This window comes from Panulirus ornatus, chromosome 70 (genome assembly GCF_036320965.1).
Source record: "Panulirus ornatus isolate Po-2019 chromosome 70, ASM3632096v1, whole genome shotgun sequence".
Lineage (NCBI taxonomy): Eukaryota > Metazoa > Arthropoda > Malacostraca > Decapoda > Palinuridae > Panulirus > Panulirus ornatus.
Genome location: NC_092293.1, coordinates 7207248 through 7219559, shown reverse-complemented (window position 1 = coordinate 7219559; position 12312 = coordinate 7207248). Strand labels below are relative to the sequence as shown.

Sequence of the window (12312 nt, the reverse complement as noted above, 5' to 3'; positions counted from 1 at the left end):
ACCTTGGACCGTCGAGCCTCCCTCACTCACGTTTTCTCGCACTAGGACACTGATGCCACCAACATGCCGCCCGACATACGTCTAAAATCCCTCAAAACTGATTGTCCCCCTCCTTCCACGTTCGAACTCCTGTCCATCGTCTTTAAGACCGCTGAGATCCGTCCTACTAGGGTCATTCAATTCCTTCGAACAAATACCAGTTTAAGATTTGCTAGGGCAAAGATAGTGATTTAGATAGAATCCAATCTAAGCCTCTCCTCGATGAACTAGCAAAAAATAACTACCAAATCGTTCAAGACCGCTGCCCCTTCAAGCTAGATGTACCATTATTGCCTATACTGTCCATGCATCTATCTTGTCCCTCAGCCCCACGGAAATTGTTGAAGCCATCAATGGTGAAAAAAATGACGTCAACGTCATCAGCGTATATAAACCTAACAACTCTAGATCAATAAAAATTCAATGTTCAAACCCGACCGAGGCCGATCGTCTGCGCTCTCGAGGAATCCTGTTCCCCATGATCTCTATGCCCGCAAAATCCCTGAAAAAAGATGAAAATATCGACGTTCAACAATGCTACAAATGTTTGCAACTCGGACATGAAACAAAGAACTGTAAAGAACCCCACCAAACCTGTAGTCAATGCGCGGAAACTGGTCATGGTTTTCGTGAGTGCAAGGCTCAGGCAGCGAAGTGTGTCAACTGTAAAGGTAATCACGTTGCTGTATCTGGGCTGTGCCCACGTAAGAAGGAGTAACTCCGTGCAGTGCGTCAGGCACAAAAATCCAACTCATCTCCTTCAACAAACCCTCACCTCTACGCAACAGTTGCTGCTGCTGCTCCTCCCCCTGCCACCCAACCTTCTCCTATCGCACAAAACCAGTTTCTTTTTCTTTAAAGTAATATGCAGGTCAAGATGTTTCATAATAGAAAGATATCTATTATCTTATCAGTGTGTTCGGATAATTACAACCGATTCTCCGGCAGCGTCAAAATAATCAATTACTACACTCTGAATCGGATGTGAGACTGATACACTGGTCTATCATTAGCTCCCTTATCAAATATAATCCTCATTACATATGATCCTGTTCCCTATACTGAAGGAGAGTATAGTGAAGTGCTGGACACATTATAGACATGACTATCTTGAATCCAGCGTTGTGTAGCTACACTAAAAAGTATGATATCTTACTTCATGAATAAAAGAGTAATACAAAGTTAAGGATCTACGTCAAATACCATGATACCTCAGATGTTTCATGTTACTAATGCCAGATACAGTGTGTTGTACATTCACAATATAGAGGCAACTCTGTATGGTAGCCATAAGTCTCTTCATACGATTCAACCCCTAATGTTGGATATACCTTTGATAGAGCTGGAAATAATCAAATAACCTTGGAAGGAGTGGCAACAGGCAAACAGGTTATATGTCAGCTACTAGCCAGTCACACTATGACAACATCATTGTGTGAGTTAGAATACGGTTACTTCTGTGTTTACTCTGGGTCTAGGTGACCTTAACTTAGTGGAGAACATTGCTGAAGGTAACACGGGTAGCGGTGAGGTCCATAAATAATTCATTGTATCAACCGTTCACATCAAGAATCTTAATCAACAAATAGTAAAAAGATATAATGATTTTGTTAGTGATCCAACAACTGAATGGATAAGTCAATGAAGTGTAGTAATCTTATTACAATGGACGTAGTGTTTACATACGACAGTGTTTATCTATCTATCCATTTATCTATATGTCTACAGTTTTATCTATCTATCTATCTATATATCTATCTATTTACCTATCTATTTAGCCAAAAATCGTTTCGCCTCCTCGGGTGAGCCAAGGGTGCAGGGTCTTGCGGTTACGGGTGCGAGACCATTTTAAGGCCCAACTCATTCCTCCACGAATCTCCAACCCAGAGGAAACTACTCACCGAAGGTGGGCCTCACTATCCCCTCACGCAAGGGGTTCGACAACCATTGAGAATAATAGAGAAATACTTGCTTATATACAACGATCTCTGTCTGTGTTTTCTATCTAAACTTTTGCTCTCAGTTAAACTAACCATAATATCTTACAAAGCCAGTGTGACTCTGCGCAAGAAATTCCATCAGCAGATGATTGTGATAAATTACTCAGGCTCAGACTACAAGCACCTGGATCTATGGGTTAGCAAGGGTTCACTGTCCCGGGACCCAAGAAAACTGTTTGGTCTGAACATGATGTTCTCAGTGGTATACGAGGGTCTAATGCCACGACTGTAATGGTCCTTCAGCATATGCCTACCAAGACCAGAGAAAACCATAATGATTTCGAAATAAAGATCATTAGAACTTGATTAAGAAATATAGGTTTTATTACAGAGTTCAGTGAGAACTTGAGAGATAACAGAGTTAAAGATAAAACTCATTTGTCTGATCAAAGGACAAAATGTTTGTGTTGTTACTCAAGAGAAGTAACACAGTTACTCGACGCTGATCATTCACTGATAGGAAGAACTTTAACCCTGCCGCGCCAGGACCTGAGGGGAGAGAGGTAGTTACTCATGAGATATAAGATAATCGTACATACGACAATAATCATTCACCTATAATAAGAATCTGGAACCACCAGAAACAAAATCTGAAGATGAACCTCCATTATGACATCTTACTAACCATGTCGTCTAGTGGAGCAGTGTGGCCGTAGAGCTCCTCTTACCTGGCCACTCCTGAGCTTCCCTCACTCCCACACTCGCCTCTCCCGTCTTCTCCAGAAGTTGTCATTCTCCTCCCACACACACAGCTCTGTAGAAAATTGCTTTTCTCCCGTCTCGTTTGTCAATACAATATCATGGTTTCTTACCCCACCCCCCCCAAAGTGAGCTTAAGTGGTGCTAGGATACATATGAGCGTATAAGATGGTTGTGATATCACGTAACTTTAATTGTTCGTAATAGTTAAGGTGAAACCACACCCCCTGACATAAAGATATTATAGTACAAATTAGCCTTCCATAGATATGGAACTCCCTCTTCGATCCTTGTGGTAAGATTTCTTAGTCTTGATAATATATTTGTGTGTGGAGTCAGTGTACAGAAGCTTTAGTATTGTTGCATTACTAAAATTACTAAGAATTACGAAAATAGACAAAGAAGAAAATCCACCGTGAAATTCCTTCAAACTGTTTCAATAATAAGGTAAGTTTGAATAGTAATTCAATTAGAATCTTCATATATTAGTATCTCTCCCCACCTCTTCTCTCTCTCTCTCTCTCTCTCTCTCTCTCTCTCTCTCTCTCTCTCTCTCTCTCTCTCTCTCTCTCTCTCTCTCTCTCTCATATATCTATGTATCTATATCTATCTATCTATCTATCTATCTATCTATCTATCTATCTATATATATATATATATATATATATATATATTTTTTTTTTTTTTTTTTTTGCCGCTGTCTCCCGCGTTTGCGAGGTAGCGCAAGGAAACAGACGAAATAAATGGCCCAACCCACCCCCATACACATGTATATACATACATCCACACACGCAACTATACATACCTACACAGCTTTCCATGGTTTACCCCAGACGCTTCACATGCCCTGATTCAATCCACTGACAGCACGTCAACCCCGGTATACCACATCGCTCCAATTCACTCTATTCCTTGCCCTCCTTTCACCCTCCTGCATGTTCAGGCCCCGACCACACAAAATCTTTTTCACTCCATCTTTCCACCTCCAATTTGGTCTCCCTCTTCTCCTCGTTCCCTCCACCTCCGACACATATATCCTCTTGGTCAATCTTTCCTCACTCATTCTCTCCATGTGCCCAAGCCATTTCAAAACACCCTCTTCTGCTCTCTCAACCACGCTCTTTTTATTTCCACACATCTCTCTTACCCTTACGTTACTTACTCGATCAAACCACCTCACACCACACATTGTCCTCAAACATCTCATTTCCAGCACATCCATCCTCCTGCGCACAACTCTATCCATAGCCCACGCCTCGCAACCATACAACATTGTTGGAACCACTATTCCTTCAAACATAGGGTGGGGGAGGGGGCGAAAATTCTGGGAGCCTTGAAGAATGTGTGGAAGTCGAGAACATTATCTCGGAAAGCAAAAATGGGTATGTTTGAAGGAATAGTGGTTCCATATCTATATATATATACATATATATTTATATATATATATATATATATATATATATATATATATATATATATATATATATATATATATATATATATATATATATATATATATATATATATATATATATATATATATATATATATATATATATCCCTGGGGATAGGGGAGAAAGAATACTTCCCACGCATTCCTCACGTGTGGTAGAAGGCGACTAAAGGGGACGGGAGCGGGGGCCAGAAACCCTCCCCTCCTAGCATTTAACTTTCTAAAAGGGGAAACAGAAGAAGGAGTCACGCGGGAAGCGCTCATCCTCCTCGAAGGCTCAGATTGGGGTGTCTAAATGTGTGTGAATGTAACCAAGATGAGAAAAAAGGAGAGATAGGTAGTATGTTTAAGGAAAGGAACCTGGATGTTTTGCCTCTGAGTGAAAAGAAGCTCAAGGGTAAAGGGGAAGAGTAGTTTGGGAATGTCTTGGGAATAAAGTCAGGGGTTAGTGAGAGGACAAGAGCAAGGGAAGGAGTAGCACTACTCCTGAAACAGGAGTTGTGGGAGTATGTGATAGAGTGTAAGAAAGTAAATTCTAGATTGATATGGATAAAACTGAAAGTTGATGGAGAGAGATGGGTGATTATTGGTGCAGATGCACCTGGAAATGAGAAGAAAGATTATGAGAGGCAAGTGTTTTGGGAGCAGCTGAATGAGTGTGTTAGTGGCTTTGATGCACAAGACCGGGTTATAGTGATGGGTGATTTGAATGCAAAGGTGAGTAATGTGGCAGTTGAGGGAATAATTGGTATACATGGGGTGTTCAGTGTTGTAAATGGAAATGGTGAAGAGCTTGTAGATTTATGTGCTGGAAACGGACTGGTGATTGGGAATACCTGGTTTAAAAAGCGAGATATACATAAGTATACGTATGTAAGTAGGAGAGATGGCCAGAGGGCGTTATTGGATTACGTGTTAATTGATAGGCGCGAGAAAGAGAGACTTTTGAATGTTAATGTGCTGAGAGGTGCAACTGGAGGGATGTCTGATCATTATCTTGTGGAGGCGTAGGTGAAGATTTGTAGGGTTTTCAGAAAAGAAGAGAGAATGTTGGGGTTAAGAGAGTGGTGAGAGTATGTGAGCTTGGTAAGGAGACTTGTATGAGGAAGTACCAGGAGGGACTGAGTACAGAATGGAAAAAGGTGAGAACAAAGGAGGTAAGGGGAATGGGGGAGGAATGGGATGTATTTAGGGAAGCAGTGATGGCTTGCGCAAAAGATGCTTGTTGTATGAGAAGCGTGGGAGATGGGTTGATTAGAAAGGTTAGTGAGAGGTGGGATGAAGAAGTAAGATTATTAGTGAAAGAGAAGAGAGAGGCATTTGGACGATTTTTCAGGGAAAAAAATGCAAATGAGTGGGAGATGTATAAAAGAAAGAGGCAAGAGGTCAAGAGAAAGGTGCAAGAGGTGAAAAAAGGGCAAATGAGAGTTGGGTTGAGAGAGTATCATTAAATTTCAGGGAGAATAAAAAGACGTTTTGGAAGGAGGTAAATAATGTTTGTAAGACAAGGGAGCAAATGGGAGCTTCAGTGAAGGGAGCTAATGGGGAGGTAATAACAAGCAGTGGTGATGTAAGAAGGAGATGGAGTGAGTATTTTGAAGGTTTGTTGAATGTGTTTGATGATAGAGTGTCAGATATAGGGTGTTTTGGTCGAGGCGGTGTGCAAAGTGAGAGGGTTAGGGAAAATGATTTGGTAAACAGAGAAGAGGTAGTAAAAGCTTTGCGGAAGATGAAAGTCGGTAAGGCAGCAGGTTTGGATGGTATTGAAGTGGAATTTATTAAAAAAAGGGGGTGACTGTATTGTTGACTGGTTGCTAAGGTTATTCAATGTATGTATGATTCATGGTGAGGTGCCTGAGGATTGGCGGAATGCTTGCATAGTGCCATTGTACAAAGGCAAAGGGGTTAAGAGTGAATACTCAAGTTACAGAGGTATAAGTTTGTTGAGTATTCCTGGTAAATTATATGGGAGGGTATTGATTGAGAGGGTGAAGGCATGTACAGAGCATCAGATTGGGGAAGAGCAGTGTGGTTTCAGAAGTGGTAGAGGATGTGTGGATCAGGTGTTTGCTTTGAAGAATGTATGAGAGAAATACTTAGAAAAGCAGATGGATTTGTATGTAGCATTTATGGATCTAGAGAAGGCATATGATAGAGTTGACAGAGATGCTCTGTGGAAGGTATTAAGAATATATGGTGTGGGAGGCAAGTTGTTGGAAGCAGTGGAAAGTTTTTATCGAGGATGTAAGGCTTGTGTACGTGTAGGAAGAGAGGAAAGTGATTGGTTCTCAGTGAATGTAGGTTTGCGGCAGGGGTGTGTGATGTCTCCATGGTCGTTTAATTTGTTTATGGATGGGGCTGTTAGACAGGTAAATGCCAGAGTTTTGGAAAGAGGGGCAAGTATGCAGTCTGTTGTGGATGAGAGAGCTTGGGAAGTGAGTCAGTTGTTGTTCGCTGATGATACAGCGCTGGTAGCTGATTCATGTAAGAAACTGCAGAAGCTGGTGACCGAGTTTAGTAAAGTGTGTGAAAGAAGAAAGTTAAGAGTAAATAGGAATAAGAGCAAGGTTATTAGGTACAGTAGGGTTGAGGGTCAAGTCAACTTGGAGGTAAGTTTGAATGGAGGAAAACTGGAGGAAGTAAAGTCTTTTAGATATGTGGGAGTGGATCTGGCAGCGGATGGAACCATGGAAGCGGAAGTGAATCATAGGGTGGGGGAGGGGGCGAAAGTTCTGTGAGCCCTGAAGAATGTTTGGAAGTCGCAAAGCAAAAATGGATATGTTTGAAGGAATAGTGGTTCCAACAATGGTGTATGGCTGCCAGGCGTGGGCTATGGATAGAGTTGTGCGCAGGAGGGTGGATGTGCTGGAAATGAGATGTTTGAGGACAATATGTGGTGTGAGGTGGTTTGATCGAGTAAGTAATGTAAGGGTAGGAGAGATGTGTGAAAATAAAAAAGAGTGTGGAACATGCAGGAGGGTGAAAGGCGTGCAAGGAATAGAGTGAATTGGAACGATGTGGTATACCGGGGTCGACATGCTGTCAATGGATTGAACTAGGGCATGTGAAGCGTCTAGGGTAAACCATGGAAAGTTCTGTGGGGCCTGGATGTGGAAAGGGAGCTGTGGTTTCAGTGCATTATCACATGACAGATAGAGACTGAGTATGAACGAATGAGGCCTTTGTTGTCTTTTCCTAGTGCTACCTCGCACATATGAGGGGGGAGGGGTTTGTTATTCCATGTGTGGCGAGGTGGCGATGGGAATGAATAAAAGCAGATAGTATGAATTATGTACATGTGTATATATGTATATGTCTCTGTGTGTACATATATGTGTACATTGAGATATATAGGTATGCATATTTGCGTGTATGGACGTGTATGTATATACATGTGTATGTGGGTAGGTTGGGCCATTCTTTCGTCTGTTTCCTTGCGCTACCTCGCTAACGCGGGAGACAGCGGCAAAGTAAAAAATAAATAAATAAATAAATAAATATATATATATATATATATATATATATATATATATATGGAGCGGGGGGCTGGAAATCCTCCCCTCTCATTTTTTTTTTTTTAAATTTTCCAAAAGAAGGAACAGAGAAGGGGGCCATATGAGGATATTCCCTCAAAGGCCCAGTCCTCTGTTCTTAACGCTACCTCGCTTATATGAAAAAAAAAAAAAAATATATATATATATATATATATATATATATATATATATATATATATATATATATATATATATGTGTGTGTGTGTGTGTGTGTGTGTGTGTGTGTGTGTGTGAATGTATGTGAGAAATACTTAGAAAAGCAAATGGATTTGTATGTAGCATTTATGGATCTAGAGAAGGCATATGGGAGAGTTGATAGAGATGCTCTGTGGAAGGTATTAAGAATATGTGGTGTCGGAGGCAAGTTGTTAGGAGCAGTGAAAAGTTTCCATCGAGGATGTAAGGCATGTGTACGTGTAGGAAGAGAGGAAAGTGATTGGTTTTCAGTGAACGTAGGTTTGCGGCAGGGGTGTGTGATGTCTCCATGGTTGTTTAATTTGTTTATGGATGGGGTTGTTAGGGAGGTGAATGCAAGAGTTCTGGAAAGAGGGGCAAGTATGCAGTCTGTTGTGGATGAGAGAGCTTGGGAAGTGATTCAATTGTTGTTCGCTGATGATACAGCGCTGGTGGCTGATTCGTGTGAGAAACTGCAGACGCTGGTAACTGAGTTTGGTAAAGTGTGTGAATGAAGAAAGCTGAGAAGAAACATGAATAAGAGCATGGTTATTAGGTACAGTAGGGTTGAGGGACAAGTAAATTGGTAGGTAAGTTTGAATGGAGAAAAACTGGAGGAAGTGAGGTGTTTTAGATATCTGGGAGTGGATCTGGCAGCGGATGGAACCATGGAAGCGGAAGTGAATCATAGGGTAGGGGAGGGGGCAAAAGTTCTGGAAGCGTTGAAGAATGTGTGGAACTCGAGAACATTATCTCGGAAAGCAAAAATGCGTTTGTTTGAAGGAATATGGGTTCCAATGTTACATGATTGCGAGGCGTGGGCTATGGATAGAATTGTGCGGAGGAGGGTGGATGGGCTGGAAATGAGATGTTAGAGGACGATATGTGGTGTGAGATGGTTTGATCGAGTAAGTAATATAAGGGTAAGAGAGATGTGTAGTAATGAAAGGAGTGTCGTTGAGAGAGCAGAAGAGGGTGTTTTGAAATGGTTTGGTCACGTGAAGAGAATGAGGGAGGAAAGATTGACCACAAGGATATATGTGTTAGTATTGGAAGGAACGAGGAGAAGTGGGAATCCAAATAGGAGGTGGAAAGATGGGGTGAAAAAAATTGTGAGTGATCGGGGCCTGAACATGCAGGAGGGTGAAAGGCGTGCAAGGAATAGAGTGAATTGGAACGATGTGGTATACCTGGGTCGACGTGCTGTCAATGGATTGAACCAGGGCATGTAAAGCGTCTGGGGTAAACCATGGTAAGTTCTGTGGGGCTTCGATAAGGAAATGGAGCTTTGGTTTCGGTGCATTATACATGACAGCTAGAGACTGATTGTGAACCAATGTGGCTTTTGTTGTCTTTTCCTACCGCTACCACGCGGTATGTTGTCTTCCTAGCGGTACCTCGCGCACATGAGGGGGGAGGGGGTTGTTATTTCATGTGTGGCAGGGTGGCGATGGCAATGAATAAAGGCAGACAGTATGAAATATGTACATGTGTATATATGTATATGTCTGTGTGTATAAATATGTATACATTGAGCTGTATAGGCAGGTATATTTGCATGTGTGGACGTGTATGTATATGCATGTGTATGTGGGTGGGTTGGGCCATTCTTTAGTCTGTTTCCTTGCGCTACCTCGCAAACGTGGGAGACAGAGACAAAGCAAAACATATATATCGTATCTTTATGATAAAGACCATGTCAACTGCGATGGTAATGATGTTGGTGATACACACTTACGCACCATTAAGAATCTATATTCATTTCATCCTGATCTTATGATCTATCACTCATGATAATTCCTTATGATACAAGAATGATGCAACCAATTATACTGTGTACAACCACATAAGGTTTTGTGAGTCCTCAAGACATAATTGATGACTGTCCTTTACAACTGAAGGATATGAGACCTGTTGGCATAGATGACTGGTAGTAGCACAGTGTTATCTCTACTAGAGATGATGAAGGTCATTAGCTTCTCATATATTGAACTTTAAGCTTCAGAAATACGATGAATTAGTAAAGGAAACCTGGGAGACTGATACCCTTGATGGATGCATTGTCATGTCATTTGACCCGTGTAATTAATGGTAATCGAAGTGAACAGTCAGGCAGGCATATCTAGGTAAGATAAACAGACAAACAAACGCCTATACATCAACACACAACCATCCTGCATAATGTGTTTAGTGCTGGAACAACGATATTCCGGGGCCCAAGTTCTGGCCTTAGACAGAGCAGCCGCCTCACACCTAGTGTGGTTTAGTACGACCAAGTATGTGCACCAGGTGTATGCTTTGAGCTCTTTTTTTATGAATATATGTATATGTAAACCGTCACCACTGAACGCACGGGACTGGAACCTTGGCCATCGAAATGACAGTGTTGTGAGCTAAACCGCTCGGCCACCACGGGAGCTGTCCACCTCTGACCAGCCTATGATCCAGTGAGAGTTAACGTGAGGTGAGGTAACGGGGGATCTCACTGGACCATAGGCTGGTCTATGGAATGCTTTTGTCCCGTAGTGGACTAGCGGAGTAGCTCACTGGTGTATCATTTCGATGGTCTAGGTTCGTGTCTCATACGGCCAGTGGTGATTGTTTCCATCTGTTTCATGTGAATAGTACATATGTACTGAGTCTTTGTTCCTGTTTGTGCATGTACACACACACACACACTCACAGACACACAGACACACACACACACATACACAAACACACACACACACACACACACACATACAGAGGCAGATTCACACCATAAGCCAGGTACCCAATTATTGACCAGTCCCGAGGGAAGGATGGACACTTGAGTTGGGTCAACTGACTGCCACACCGAGGATTCAAACCCATGCATGTCCTACCCCGGGCTGGCCCCTGCTGACTCATGATTAGTAATGCTAACTATTACACTGTTCTAAATGCGAAGAACTATAGATGAAAACGTACGGAAGAGGATGGTTGTGTTTGAAATGAAATGGTTGATATGTTTGTGTGTGTGTGTGTGTGTGTGTGTGTGTGTGTGTGTGTGTGTGTGTGTGTGTGTATGAGTAATAGATTCGGTAGGTAACGTCTGCCAGCTGATTATCAATACAGAACCTTGGGTGAATAACCATACGCTCCAGAGAACAGAGAGAATGGATGAAATAATGAGTGGGTGAACGATGTTCACATAGGCACACACATGACCCTTCCAGTCCCGTGTGGTCTAGTGGCTAGGATACCTGGCTTTCACCCAGGAGGCCCGGGTTCGATTCCCGGCATGGGAAGGATTTTCTTCTTAGAGAGAGAGAGAGAGAGAGAGAGAGAGAGAGAGAGAGAGAGAGATGTCTAAGTAAATGAATACAATAGTTATCAAGTACGTTATTATCAACTAAACGAAACATAGATTTTTACAATAAAAGCTTGTGTTGTAGTGACTCCTGATTACTCTTGGTGAGTGAGTCCGAGACACCCTGTCACGAGGGACCAAAAGAGAGAAACTGAATGAGTGAGTGGGTCAGTAAGTGAACGAGGAGTAAGTGAAGGAATCAATACAGTTTCACGGTTAAGATATTTGGCTTCCAGTCAGGGACCTGCAGAGCCGGATTAATGTTTAGTGAGGCCCAGGACCAGGTGATATTTGCGGTCTCCAAGGACTGTATGAAATATGTGTTACGTCAAATTTTGCCACCATATTGTATATTGCATACCAGCCTCTGTTCCACCAGTTTTCCGAGCTGCATCTTTTTTACCTGGATGACCAGCGGGGCCCCTGTAAGGCCGGAGTCCAAGACCCGGGCCGAGGTGGCCCATGTGTTAATCTGGCACTGGAAATCTGGGTTCCTTTTCTGCAGTTGGAGTGATCAGTTACATAAGAACAAGACAACTTGATAATGATTCTACACTATTAGGTAAGACACAATGCTTCCAATAATATATCTACCACAATACTTGCATCTTGTTCACCAGACATGAAAGTCCGAAAACTACCCCAAGTGAGGATCGAACTCACGACCTTGAGATTATGAGACTCACGCGTTGCCTAATGCGCTACCCAGGCTTGGAAACCTACTTGGCATATCTAGATTGATTGTTTCAAAGTAGAGTTGTACTGCTGATGTGTTCTTCAGTATGCATGTATATTGTTTCAAAGTTTTATAATCCACTAATTCAGTAATTCTAGTCAAATATGGAACAAGTCAGCCGTCAAATTCAACCACCGGTTGATCTCCCCCGATCTACCCTTGCATGGGCTCATCCCACAACCAAACATAGAGCCTAAGGCTGCTGTCATTTTTTCTCTAGTCGTGGCACTGGGGTGCAGTTCAGTGGCTTTGTGTTCAATGACATTCACAACTACTAATGAAGTACATACACTGTTCAGGGAAACACATTCATCAGACTCATTAG

General features: G+C 42.2%; 1 non-coding gene across 1 annotated transcript; it reads left to right on the top strand.

Moving 5' to 3' along the window:
• Nucleotides 1-11117: 11117 nt before the first annotated feature.
• TRNAE-UUC (transfer RNA glutamic acid (anticodon UUC)) lies at nt 11118-11189 on the top strand. The gene has a single exon. It is a non-coding gene; the product is annotated as a tRNA-Glu (tRNA).
• Nucleotides 11190-12312: the final 1123 nt, after the last annotated feature.